General features: G+C 37.4%; 1 non-coding gene across 1 annotated transcript; it reads left to right on the top strand.

Moving 5' to 3' along the window:
- The first annotated feature begins 4763 nt into the window (after nt 1-4763).
- On the top strand, nt 4764-4870 carry LOC120268202. Its single transcript, XR_005538870.1, has one exon. It is a non-coding gene; the product is annotated as a small nucleolar RNA R71 (small nucleolar RNA).
- The last annotated feature ends 8222 nt before the right edge of the window (nt 4871-13092 follow it).

Here is a 13092-nt window from a genome sequence, read left to right as displayed (position 1 = left end):
CAATCAAAAACATATATAAGATGTACATTTCCCTTGTGAACGACCTTGTGATAGTCACATGCCCATGTGGAATTTTCACACGTGCGTGTGTTGCTCTGCAGAGTTCAAAACTCTATCCCGAGAAGACACAGGGGCGTGTAAGTACTCCTGTGAGTAGCCTTGTGAAGATCCATGCCAGTGTAGAATATCCACACGGGCCTGTGAAACACTTAGAAGAATTTCTCTGGTAGTCAGAGAAGCCACATGGGTATGTGTCTGCCCTGTGAGCTCTCATGTGGAGTTACACAGGCGTGTGGATGTACAGAACTCAAAAGGCTGCGTTTTTTCTTTATAAATTTATTTTGCCTGTTTATCTTTTCACTCCGAAACATTTTGAGAATGCATCCTTGCACTCTCCTGACCTCTCACCATCGTTTTAAAGCATTGTTACTTGAGTTTCCTGGCCATTTTCTAGTCTTTCATTCTTATTTTATCGGTAACCTTCTCTTTCTCTTTCCTTCACCCAATCTTCATTTATTTTGTAGCACCAGCATCATCTTCACCAGCAATGGCAACAGATGCACCGGCAATTAACACCGACACTTGAGATGGTCTTGTCAGTATGGAAACTGAGGGTTAGTCATAGACACGGTCAATGTGTTCTACACTTGGCCATGTGTACTTCACAACCCGTTGGAATTCAACTCCCAATGATTTAGCTCCATTAAATGGACACTAGGAGGCAGGGGAGTATTGTTTCAATTGTCACTACCACATATATATTTGATTGTTATACCTATTATTGTTCTTGCATGTGTATATTGAGGGCAATGTACATCTTAAGTGTGGGAGGAGTTCACTATACACATGTCCTTTGCATAAATTTTAATTGACATACATGCTCACGTAGCCAATGGCGGTTCACCTTAGTTGTAGTGATTGTATTCTTGAGTTCAGGAGAATTTTCAACATTGAATGTTTTCATGCTCTAGTTTTTACTTGAATTTCTAGGAATTTTTGCCCGATTAACACTTGTTACACTACTCGCTCATTAAACTCTCTTGGAAACTCAAGTTTGATGTTTAAAGGACTAATTAGTGTTATTTTCATGTGTTGTTTTTACAAAAAAATGAAAAAAAAAGAAGAAGAAAAAATGTTATACTTGTTTGGTTGTGAATTGAGGAGGGAAAGAGCTACCACCTATGAAGTATGAAGCTACTCTCATAAGTCGGATACTAGTTATGTCCTAATGAGAGAAAGAGTTATCTCACAGGATGAGTGAAAGCTACTACCTCGGTAGAAAAAGCTACCACCTCGAAAGTGTGAAAGCCACCTTAGCGGCCGCTTCGGAAAGGGATACTTTAGAGGATGTGTGAAGCTACTACCACCTCTTTGTTTTGTGTTGGTTTGTAGATAAATAAGTCCCTTATACTTGGAACATTGAGGAGTATACTTTGGGTTGATTTGAGTGAGTTTACACACACATACACGATTTCGAGTTTATTGTCCTTTTGTATTCAAGTTTTTAGCTAGGACTTTGATTTTTCGTATTTAGTGTTGAAAGTTCCCTTACTTGAAAAATGCTTCCCTTGCTTGCTCTGGTGAACCTAAGGCCGAGCACTTTCAATATTTCCTTCTTTTATACTTCAATGTTTTATTTTTGCTTGAGGACAAGCTAAAGCTTAAGTGTGGGGGGAGTTTGATAAGTTCTTGTGTGTTAAGAATGTGAAGTATTCTTTACTTATGATAATCATTACTTTTATCATATTTTAGCATTAATACATGTGTATTTATGTTCTTTTACGCATATAGGTTTGTGAAGCCAAATATCAAAGAAAGAAGCCAAACTAGATCATGAATGCACTTTGTTGATGGGATCTTGGAGTGAACAAATGCGAAGACACAAGTTGTGTTCTAAGACACAAGAGTGTGTGCCAACCTCCATTATTGTCAAGTAAATGTATAGTTTGGAGGGGCACAAGGGCAGTCACATTCGTGTGTCCCGACTTGTGTAATGCTAGCAAGATTATCGTCAAATGGGCTTTTAGTTGAAGATGCAACGCGATCTATGGCATAGACGCACGCCCGTTTAAGTTACCTCGATTAAAAGTGTGGATTCGGGAGTATTTTCGGTGGAGCACTATAGCAGGTTACTGCAGCAAATCACTGTAGTAATTTGCTCTAGTAGTTACTGTTCACAGCGCATAGAAAATCCGAATTACAGAGAATCCACACGCCTGTGTTGAATTTCCACAGGGGCATCTGGAAATTCAACAGAGGCATGTGGAAAATCCACAGGGCCGTGTGGATCGATTCTAACCTATTTAAAGCTGCGATTCAGCCCGATTTTAGCATCTTTTTTCCCATCTTTTCTCAAACTTTTGAGAGGCCGATGGCGAGGGTTTAGAGAGGCTTTGGCAAGGCTTTTAGAGTGGTTCTACAGCTTTGACACCACGTTTCTCTTGGAAGATAGTTATTGGGGGAGCTTTTGTCAGCATTGATCCAATGAGGTGTGCCCTAGACTTGACAAGGGGACCTTTGGAGATGACGAGGCCACTCCACAAGACCATTAACATCAATACTGAGGGGGTTTTACTATGGATTGCATGTTTTTACTTTTGATTTCATTATTAATTGTATCTTGCTCCATGGAGAGCTAAACGCCCTAGTGGGTACTTGGATTTGTGAACCCTAGAATGTTTGTTTCATTAACCTTTTATTATGCTTTCCTTAATTGATGTCTTTGATTGAGTTCCAATCTCGAATACTTGCTGAATAATTTCTTCCTTAGAGTGACACTAGGGTTGAGAGTCTACATTGGTAATCCTTGTGAGTGAGTGACACACCATGACGGTTAGATAAAGTAAGATCAGAGAGGATCGAGAGGTAGAGGAGCATCCCCTTTCCCCTCCAGTGTGATTTATCCTACCTCCACGTTCCAAGAGTTCTTTGCGGTCACAATAGACTGAAGGGTTAAGAGATGACCTCCACTGTGGCTTAGTTGTGTGAGCAACAGAATGAAGCGTTGAAGTGACTTTAACAACTGGGGCTTAACTGTGACTAGGATTCTTTTGCCTGGACCAAAGGGTTACATCTACATATAGAAATAGGGTTTATCACTTGGAATCACTAGAACTTCTTGATCCTTTACACAGTGTGAGGTGTTGAGACTGGTTGATTTCTCCGCCGAGGCATAGTGTAGAATTAGTCATGGTTGACCTTAGGTTTGGGACCGTGTATTTAAAGATGTCCATGACTCATTAAGAATTAGTTAGAAAGCATAATAGTTGGTTTTGCATTTGAAGCAATAATCCTAGGAGGAACAATATTTGAGTACTCCACTTTTATCGATTGCCTTTTCTCTCATTTGTTTGTACCTATCTTTCTTATTTTCTTTAGTTTGTTTGCATCGATCTTTATCCACACCATCATTATTTCATTTCCACTTAGTTGAGTAGCAATTTTGGTGTTTTTATTCCTTATTCCTTGTGGATATGATACCCCACTCACCTGGGATTTATTACTTTGACAAACTCGTGCAATTGCTAGTCACACGCAAGAGGTGTGTTAGCTGTCACTTGCCTTCACACGCCTACATAGAATTTCAGCGGCTGACCTACAGGAATGTCCACTACAGTATTTTGCTACAGTGCTTAGTTACAGTCTCTTCACAACCGCGGTTCAAACACTATTCTCTTGAGGCCACATAATCGGGTGGACATCCATGTGGGAGGCTATAAGACTTTTCTTCATTGTCTCATCATTTGAAAGGTCTTGCATTCTTCACAAAGAGTCAGAGCATAGAGCTGTAGCTGTCTTTGTGCCTTTCCAACTAGCAAATTGGCTTGAATCCTCTTGGAAGTTGGCACTCACCTCCATGTTTATAGGCTCCTCTTGTATCTTGATCCTTAAATTGAACAAGAACTCCCACAATGTGTCTTTATAGCCTATCTTTGCTTCCTTTTCTCCCTTCAAGGCATTCACAACCTAAATACACAAAAGAACACCAAATACTCTATATAAGACATAAACTATGGTAACAATGATGCTCAATGCATGTAAAACATATAACAAAATATATCTACTCAAGCACTTATCAACTTCGCAATCTGACCCACTTGGTTATCCAAGTTATGCAAAGAGACGGTGTGGTTCTGAAGTGTGGCTTCAACTGACTGAAAATCTTGTGTCTAGAGATTGAATAACCTTGGTTCAAGCCTTCTCCAAATCAGTCATCCAGTTTTCCAACCCTGAAACTCTGCTTTCCACATTTAGGGCTTGTTGTTGGAAACCTGGTGGTGTAGTAGTCTTCTGTTGCCCTTGATTACTCCAAGAAAGGCTTGGGTGGTTCCTCCAACCCAGATTGTAGGTATTGCTGTAAGAATTTCCCTGACCTCTCATCTAAATTCCTACAAAATCCACTTGTTCAACTGAAGCTGCACCGCTAATAGAAATTGGGCAATCAGATGAAATATGTCCATCCCCACACCCAATGCAACTCATCACTACTGCCATTGTAGGAGAAGTTAGGGTGTCTAACTTCTTACTCAAGGACTCAACCTGGGTTGTTAATGATGTCACTGCATTGATCTCATGAGGTCCGGCTACCTTTTTTTTTGTCCCGTGTATTCCACTAATAACTGCTAATAGTTATTTCTTCAATGAGCTGTCGGGCTTCTTCTAGGGTTTTACTACTTAAGGTTCCTTCTTCTGCAACATCAAATAATTACTTCGTGCTTGGGTTTAAACCATTGTAGAAGGTATCGATAATCATCCACTCGGGGAACCCATGCTGAGGACATTTCCGTAGGTGATCCTTGAGCCTATCGCATGTCTCAAAAAGAGACTCCAATTCAACTTGCACAAAAGAGGATATTTCATTCCTGAGCTTCACAGATTTTTCAAGAGGAAAATATCAGGCTAGGAAAGCTTCTACCATCTCCTCTGAAGTAGTCATCGATGCTCTAAGCAATGAATATAACCACTATTTCTTTCTCTCCTTCAAGGAAAATGGGAAGGCCCTTAATTTGATGGCATCATCCATAACACCATTAATCTTGAGCATGTCGTACACTTCCTGAAAATTCTCAATGTGGTTATTTGGAACCTCGTCGGTAAAATTATTAAACTGTATTGACTGCTGTAACATTTGGATGAAGCCTAGCTTGAGCTCAAAACTCTAAGCTGTAATGACTGGCCTCACAATGTTAGACTGCGTGCCAAGAGCTGTGGGTCTTACATAATCCTAGAGTACCCTCTGTTACTTTTGCTATTCAGCCATATTATCAGACCCTTCAACTTCTATCTCAACTGGATTATACTCTTCTTGTACAGGTTCCTTTCCCGGTCTATAAATCCTTTTTTTCAATTTCTGGATCACCTTCAAATAATGTCAAAGGGTTGCCTCGGTCATAACTTAGAGTTGCAATCAAATAAGAATGATGCGAGAATAAGAAAGTATGAAACAGAATAAGTGATGAATAGCTAAAATTGCAAAGTGCAAATGCTTCTAGAATGCTATTTCCTTGCAACAGTGCCAAAAACTGGACACACCCCTTGCTTGTGTGTACCGCAAGTGCATAGGTTGTCAAAGTAATAAAATACCACGATGAGTGGGTAGTCGAATCCACAGGTAATAGATGCTCAAAAACAAGAAGTATTGCTATTTAGCTAGAGTAAAAACCAATTTGTGATTTTGATTCAAAATATTAATGCATATAAAAGTAAAAGATAGAAGAGAAAACAAGAGGAATTAAGAGAGGTAATCGATGGTAAAATGGGATACAAGGACAATGCTCACCTTAGGACTATTGTTTCAAGTGCAAAACTAATATTATGCTTCCTAATTGAAGTTTAATGAGTTGTGGAGATCCAAAGATACACGGTCCCAAATCTAAGGTCAACCGTGACTAGCCCTCTACACTATGCCTCACGGAAAGGGATACTCTCAACACCTCACACTGTGTGGGACTGCTTAAAGCTCTAGGGACTCCAAGTGATAAACCCTATTCCCTAATTTAGATCTAATCCTTTGGTCCAGGCGAAAGATCTCTAATCATAATTAAGCCCCATCACTAAGTATAACTCAACACTTTACTCTGTCACTCATGCAACTAAGCCCCAGTGGAGAAGGTCTCTTATCACTTCACTCTATCATGATTGCAAAGAACTCTTGGAACATGGAGGTAGGCTTAATCACATCAGAAGGAAAAAGGGATGTCCCACTACCTCTTGACTCACCCTCTCAAGCCTCTTCAATCTGGCTAAGTCTAACCCTAGTGAAGTTGTCACCCCTTCAAAGGGTTACCTAGATGGATTCTCAACCCTAGTGTCACTCTAAGGGAAAATCACAACAATAAGCATGCAAGATTGAAACTCAATTAAAACATCAATTAAAGAAACATAATAGAAGTGAATGAAACAAAATCATCCTATGGTTTACAAGTCCAAACACCCACTAGGGATTTAGCTCTCCATGGAGGAATACAAAATCAACGATGAAATCAAAAATAAATGCAAGCAATACATAGAGATAACCCCCTTGTCATTCATGTCAATGGTCATTCAAGAGCCACCTTGTCATCTTTAAAGACACCTCCGTCGAGCCTAGGGCACACCTCGCCAAATCGATGCCGATGAAGGCTTCCCCAATAACTCTCCTTCAGAAGAAATCGATGTTGAAAGCCATAGAAATGCTCTAAAATCCCAGCAAAAGCCTCTCCAAACCCTAGCCACGCTTTTCCCAAAAGATAGGTAAAAGATCCCCAAAATAAACTCTCGAAGCGATATTTAAAGGGTTGAAATTGAGGTTTCACAAGCCGATGTGGAATTTCCACAAGGGCGTGTGAATTTCTAGGTTCTTTATTTTTTGCATAATGTGAACAGTACTTTTGCCAAAGTAATCCGGAATTCATTTTCTTCATCGAGACCGCAAGATTGGGCACACATCCATGTTGTAGATCACGTCGCATCTTCACTTTTCAAACTCAATGACAAAGCTCTTGACAAAATAACACAAGTTAGAACATATGAGTGTGACTGCTTTTATACCCCACTAATTTATAGATTTAATTGCACACTTTTGGAGATTGGCACACACCCACATACATGTAATCACAACTTGTGCCTTGATCCTTGTTCAATGTAAGAGATCCCTCAAAAATCACGGCCATGATCTATTTTTGCTTCTTTTCTTTTAAACTTGTCTCCACAACTCTAAACACACAAAAAAACACAAATACAAATGAATGTGCTATAAAATCTGATAAAAGTGATGCTCAATGTAAGAAAAGTATACTTAGTAATACTTATACACAAGCACTTATCATTACCTGTGCTTAAGGAGCATGCTAATGCCAGGAGCTCTAGAACTGTGCTCTTGTCTCTATGAAAATCCTAGTAAAATGCATGGGTATAAGCATATCCGTGCTCAACGACTGTGCTTCCAAAGCATGATGGTGCTAGTGACAATAAAACTATACTCTTCAGTTTCCCTCAGACTCCAGTGAAATGCATGTGTATAAGGACGCCCATGCTTCTTCACCATGCTTATCCTGAATAGTGTATTTTAACTCCATTTCACATCAGAATTCATCTCTATTCTTTTCTTTCATTTAAATACCTGATTATCTACATCAATTTATAATAAAAGAATGTACAAAGGACAAGAGAATCATGTTATAATGAATATTAAATACCTAAATAAAATTTACTCATCAACCATAGCCTCACCACAGCTATGGTCAAATTGTACTAGTGTTCAAGATTACGGGAAGATATCACAAGAGGCACAATGGTCCTCACAATGGCTAAAGTCATAACAGATAACGCCTAGAACAAGACTATGCAAGGATGCAACTTGTGCCTAAGAAATCAAATTTAATCACAACGGCCTTCACAATGCCCGTTGTGACCCTATGGTGGATCACAACCTATAAATAGCCCTAGGTTTTATTATTTTTAGGTAGATTCTTTTACTATAATTGGTTAGAGATGGCCAGATTTCTGGAGAGTTATGCTGCTGGAGATAAGGATTTTATTTTAGCAGATTCCAATAAGTTTCTCACTAGGAAGTCAACATATATTGATAGTTGAGGGCGTGCGAAGAAATTCAGCACCATCTTGACGATCTTGGGATCTTCTTAACCTCAACCATTAGAGATCTATTCGAGGGAGTTAGTTTTAGGATTCTTTATTCTTATCTTATGGATTTTTTATTATTCAATCTTTAGTCATTTTCCATATGACCCCAATTTGAGCGGAACTGTATATCAATGTACCTCAACTCTTACGTTTGAATTCTTATGACAATTCATTATTGTTTCTAGTTAAGTTGGATTCATTACAAGATTGTTTAATGCTATTTTGTTGTTGTTGTTCTTGTTGTTGTGAGGAAGAGATTGCCACTAATCAGAACACCCATGCTTTGTTAGATCTGTGCATGCGTTAAAAGATTAGGCATTAATAGGTTTCTAGATTAGGTTTGATTATCCATTTTAGAGGACTTTTTTATCTTAAGGCGAACATAGGAGGCTGGGATGGAACAGATTCCATCTTATGTTCCAAGTATTTTAGACCTGGTTGCCAAGAGATTGGGACCAGTAGGCCCCTGAATTCCCTTGTCTAGCACTTAATCCCAATTGTCACATCTTAATAGACATCGCAAGTAATTGTTGAAGGGATTCCCATACAAAACCCCGCTCCTTCAAATTGTTTTTCATGATCCTCAATTGTATTTTATTAATTAATTTGTAGAAGTAGATCTAAGAAACAACATAGACATTAGGCTATTGATTAAGTGAAAAGGAAGTAATAGGAGCCTCTCGCCATTCCCTGAGGAATATGGCCCTTATGCTTACCCACAAGGTATTACTTGCCAACCCATATACTTGTGGTGTTATGCGCAGCAAATCATTTGCATGGTTGGTGTGCGTTAGAACTCAATAACATAGTAAGACATTCCAAACCCACAAAACATCATTCAAATACAATAAGGCCATTAAGCAATTTCATCAAACAATTAAAAGCAATTGGAAAATCCTAATAGAATTATGCAATGGAACATAACCCACTCACAAATTCGGGAGACTAATATTCTTCAAGTAGCAATGAAGGATAACTAACAATAAAAGGATCATAATGCGATGCATAGAAGAAAACCCTAAATCTATAAGCAAAACAACCCTGTAAGAGGCTTAGGGTTGACACAAACTAGGGTTCAAAGAATTCCAATGAATTTTCATGGAGACTGGCTCGATTACAAACCAAGGAAACAAGAGAAATAAGAAGGGTTCCTAGGTGCTATAGTAGTGCTACAGTATCTACGATTTTGACACAAGAATGGTTTATTGTTTCATCAAAATTAGGAAGAAAGAATGGAAAATACAACTTCTAAAATCTACTATCCAAGAAATAAATTTTAACTAGATTCTCCTTGCTCACCAACCACGATTCTAGGTCTAGCATTTATTATAGGAATACCAAGAAGAAAACAAGGACAGAAACAAAAGGATGGCAATATATACCTTGCCAAGCACTAGTGAGACGAGGTGATAAAGATTGGAGCTTCAACCTTGGATAAAGAAAGAGGTCATTCAAGGTGAAGTTCTTCTCATCCAAAAGTAAAGATCAAGAGAATGAGAGATAAGAGGGGGAAATGAGGGTAAAAAGGGTTTAGGACATGGAAATTACTAATTTAAGCCAACCTCTTCACCTAAGGACTCAAAAAACTTGAAACCCCTCATGTAGTGTGCCCTCGCATGTGCGTACATGATTGAACCACACGGTCGCCCACATGTTGTGCCATGCCGGTGCATGGCAAGGTCGTATGGCCATCAGGAAAATAAGTGCGAGCTCATGGTAGACCTCACGGCCTACTAGTTGTGGCGAGTGGGCAAGCATGCAGGTGCATGCTTGCTCGTGCAAGCTAAGAATGTCACTTGCTCAAAATTTTAACACTCCAAAGCATTTGGCAAGCCCTACTGAGGTGTTTACAAAAAGAACTCAATAAAAGTTTGAGTCAATGCACAATAAAAGACCAAATATCACATTTCCTCTTATTGCTAAATTTGAAATGGTGAGAACTTTTCTATCCTTAGCTGCACAATTAAAATAGTTAGTTTATAAATTTAAGATCAAGTTAGCATTCTTGAATGGTGAATTGGAATAGAAGGTTTATGTTATTCAGCCTGCAAGTTTCATCATCAAAAGCAAAGAAGATTACATGTACGAGCTTAGAAAGGCATTATATGGGTTAAAACAAGTTTCACTAGAATGATATAGCATGATCAATTCTTATCTTCTACAGAATAAGTTCAAAAGGAGTGAAAATAAGCCTAAAATCTACTTGAAGGAGCAAGGTAATAATGACCACCTTGTAGTTTACTTATATATTAATAGTATAATTTTATATGAGCTAAACTTACTCTCTTGTATCCAAATTTAAGTCTAGTATAATTAGTGAATTTAAAATATCAAACTTAAGTTTAATGCATTTTTCTTTATACTTAAAGTGAGGCAAGGAGAAGATGTTGTATTTATTTATCAAAGAAAATATGCAACAACCTTACATATAAGATTTATATGATCACTTGCGAGCTAGTAACCGCATCGATGAATATGAATGAAAAATTGCAACTTGAAGATGGTACTAAGAAAGCTAGTGCAAAAAGTTTCAGAAGTTTAGTTAGAGGTTTGATTTATTTGGCTCACACTCGAGCAGATATTTCATTTTTAGTTGGTGTTGTTTCAAAATTTATGAGTAATCCTTCAATGCATTATTTTGGAGCAACAAAAAGGATCTTGTGTTATGTTGGTAGGACAATCGATTATAGAATTTGGTACACACATGTTTCAAATTTTAAAGTATTTGGATTTATTAACAACTCTTCATTAGGCTCTTTGGATGATAGAAGGAGCACTTCAAACAATGACTTCAAACTTGATCTAGGTGCAATTACCTGGTTTTCAATAAAATAAGCTATAATTCCATAATTATCTTCAAAAGCAGAGTATGTAGTAGCAACTTCTATAATTTGTCAACATATATCCTAAGAAGACTTCTTTTATATATTCATCAAAAGCAAGAAAATACGTCTTTTTTTTACAACAAAGGCTTAACTACATTGACCATAAATCCTACAGTTTATAGAAGGACAAAGCATAGAGATATTTGCTTCCATTTTATTTGTAAGATGGTGGCAAAAAATTATATTATATTGAAATTTTGCATTATGGATGAACAAGTAATTGATACATTTACAAAGGCTCTCTAATTACAAAGGCGGAGCGTTGACGGTTTGTTCAAGATTGACTTGCTTACTTTTGATTAGATTTATTCTAAGAAGTTTATGTTTTTGGTTTTTGTTAGTCAAAGCAAGTAGTAGATTACAGCAATAAAATCTGTCAGTCGAGATTTTTTATCTCATTGTAGTTGATCGTAAGTCTAGTTAAATGCACTTTCAATTCCTGAATAATATAGTAGAAAACACATTATTTTTAGCTCATTTTCTATTTTTTCAGGAGTGGCGAGCTAATAAATAATAAGGCATAGTTTTGTATATAGTATTTTCTATGAACCTTATATAGGTTATCGAAAGGATCATGGATGACTCACCAACAAACGAAAGAAAAAATCTTTTAGAGAATTAATTCCTATTTGAATGGTGTACAATTGGAAATTTATCCTCACAAACCCAAAAAAATTATTCTCTTACTCACCACCAAAGTTAAAATTTGATAGAATCCACTAACTGACTATTATAAAATAAAATTGCAAAATTACTAATTTTATTAATATTTAAATAATTAAATAAATTTACAAAAACTGAAACTTACTTTCGAAAAATATGTAATACCTAGCCACAAAGATATGAATTTCAAATCTAGACTTAGACATGTGTGCAAGAGCTATCAAATCAGTGTAAAATTAGTTACTTTTGCAATTATCAATCCCTCATCCAATAATTGATATGTCTCGCCCGCAAGTGTATGGGGTCATCTTTTATACCCCTAGGCCATACGGGCTGCAAGGATCTCAATTTTATTCTTTCTTCACCCAAATCGTGTCCTTGAGTTCCCCATGGCTTCTAAATGAACTACAAAGCAAATAATACAAAATTAAGCACAAAACGGGCATCAACTCTATCAAATCACATGCTAAGTGTATGCAGAATGTACAAGAATATGAATTCATTTAGGCACTTATCAATAATTATTAAAGAGATGAGAATGTGAGATTTACTCTAAAGTCTGTAGTCTGGAATCAGGATCAAAATATTCAACATGATTGGGGATTTGTGAATTACGAGAGGGAATGGAGAGATCGGAGCATGAATCAAGTTATTAAGGAATGCTTAAATGATGTGGACTAGAACTAGAAGAGAGATCAAAAATTCTAAAACCATATTGATGCACTCTCTCCAAATGTACAGATCATAACAAGTAATAAAGTGATACCCCGCGAGGGGTAGGGTTATTGAACAACAGGGATTGGACTTCTAGTACTAGCTGATCTTTTAATCTCCATTCGATCAAAAGATGGTTGGAATAAGGGTTAACTAAACAAATAAAGGGAAAAGAAGATGAAAGTGACTGGTAGACAAGGTATGAGTTTTCAACAACAAGAGAACAATGCTCCAAGATGATCCTTATGTGCTATACTATATTGACTTGACTCTTGTGTCTATCAGGTACATTCTAAGGTTATTATGGGTGCCCAAAAGCAATGTCACATCTACAGCTCTCAAATATGCCATGTTTTATAAATATAACTACGGGCTCAAACATGCCAAGTTTTTCAACTACACAAGGCAATCACAACTATAGTAATCAACGCACATCAAGTTTTACACAAGCAACTATGTAAATCAAGCATGCCAAGTTATGCAACACATGAATTAACACAAAAACACAATAAAACTCCATAAACCTTTAATTCAAGTAAATCAAAGTATACTAAGCAACATAGTTCAGCATCCCGGGGAACTTTGGGATGGTTAGCCCCTCATGAGTTCTTACAACTGAGAGAAAGAAATAAGTATAATAAGAAGAGAAATCATAACTCCCCCTTTTCAAAAGATCTCTCAATCGTGCCTCGAAAGCTTCATGAATGAA

This window comes from Dioscorea cayenensis, chromosome 8 (assembly GCF_009730915.1).
Source record: "Dioscorea cayenensis subsp. rotundata cultivar TDr96_F1 chromosome 8, TDr96_F1_v2_PseudoChromosome.rev07_lg8_w22 25.fasta, whole genome shotgun sequence".
NCBI lineage: Eukaryota > Viridiplantae > Streptophyta > Magnoliopsida > Dioscoreales > Dioscoreaceae > Dioscorea > Dioscorea cayenensis.
The sequence above is the reverse complement of the archived record's forward strand: the minus strand, read 5'-3'. Positions and strand labels throughout refer to the sequence as shown.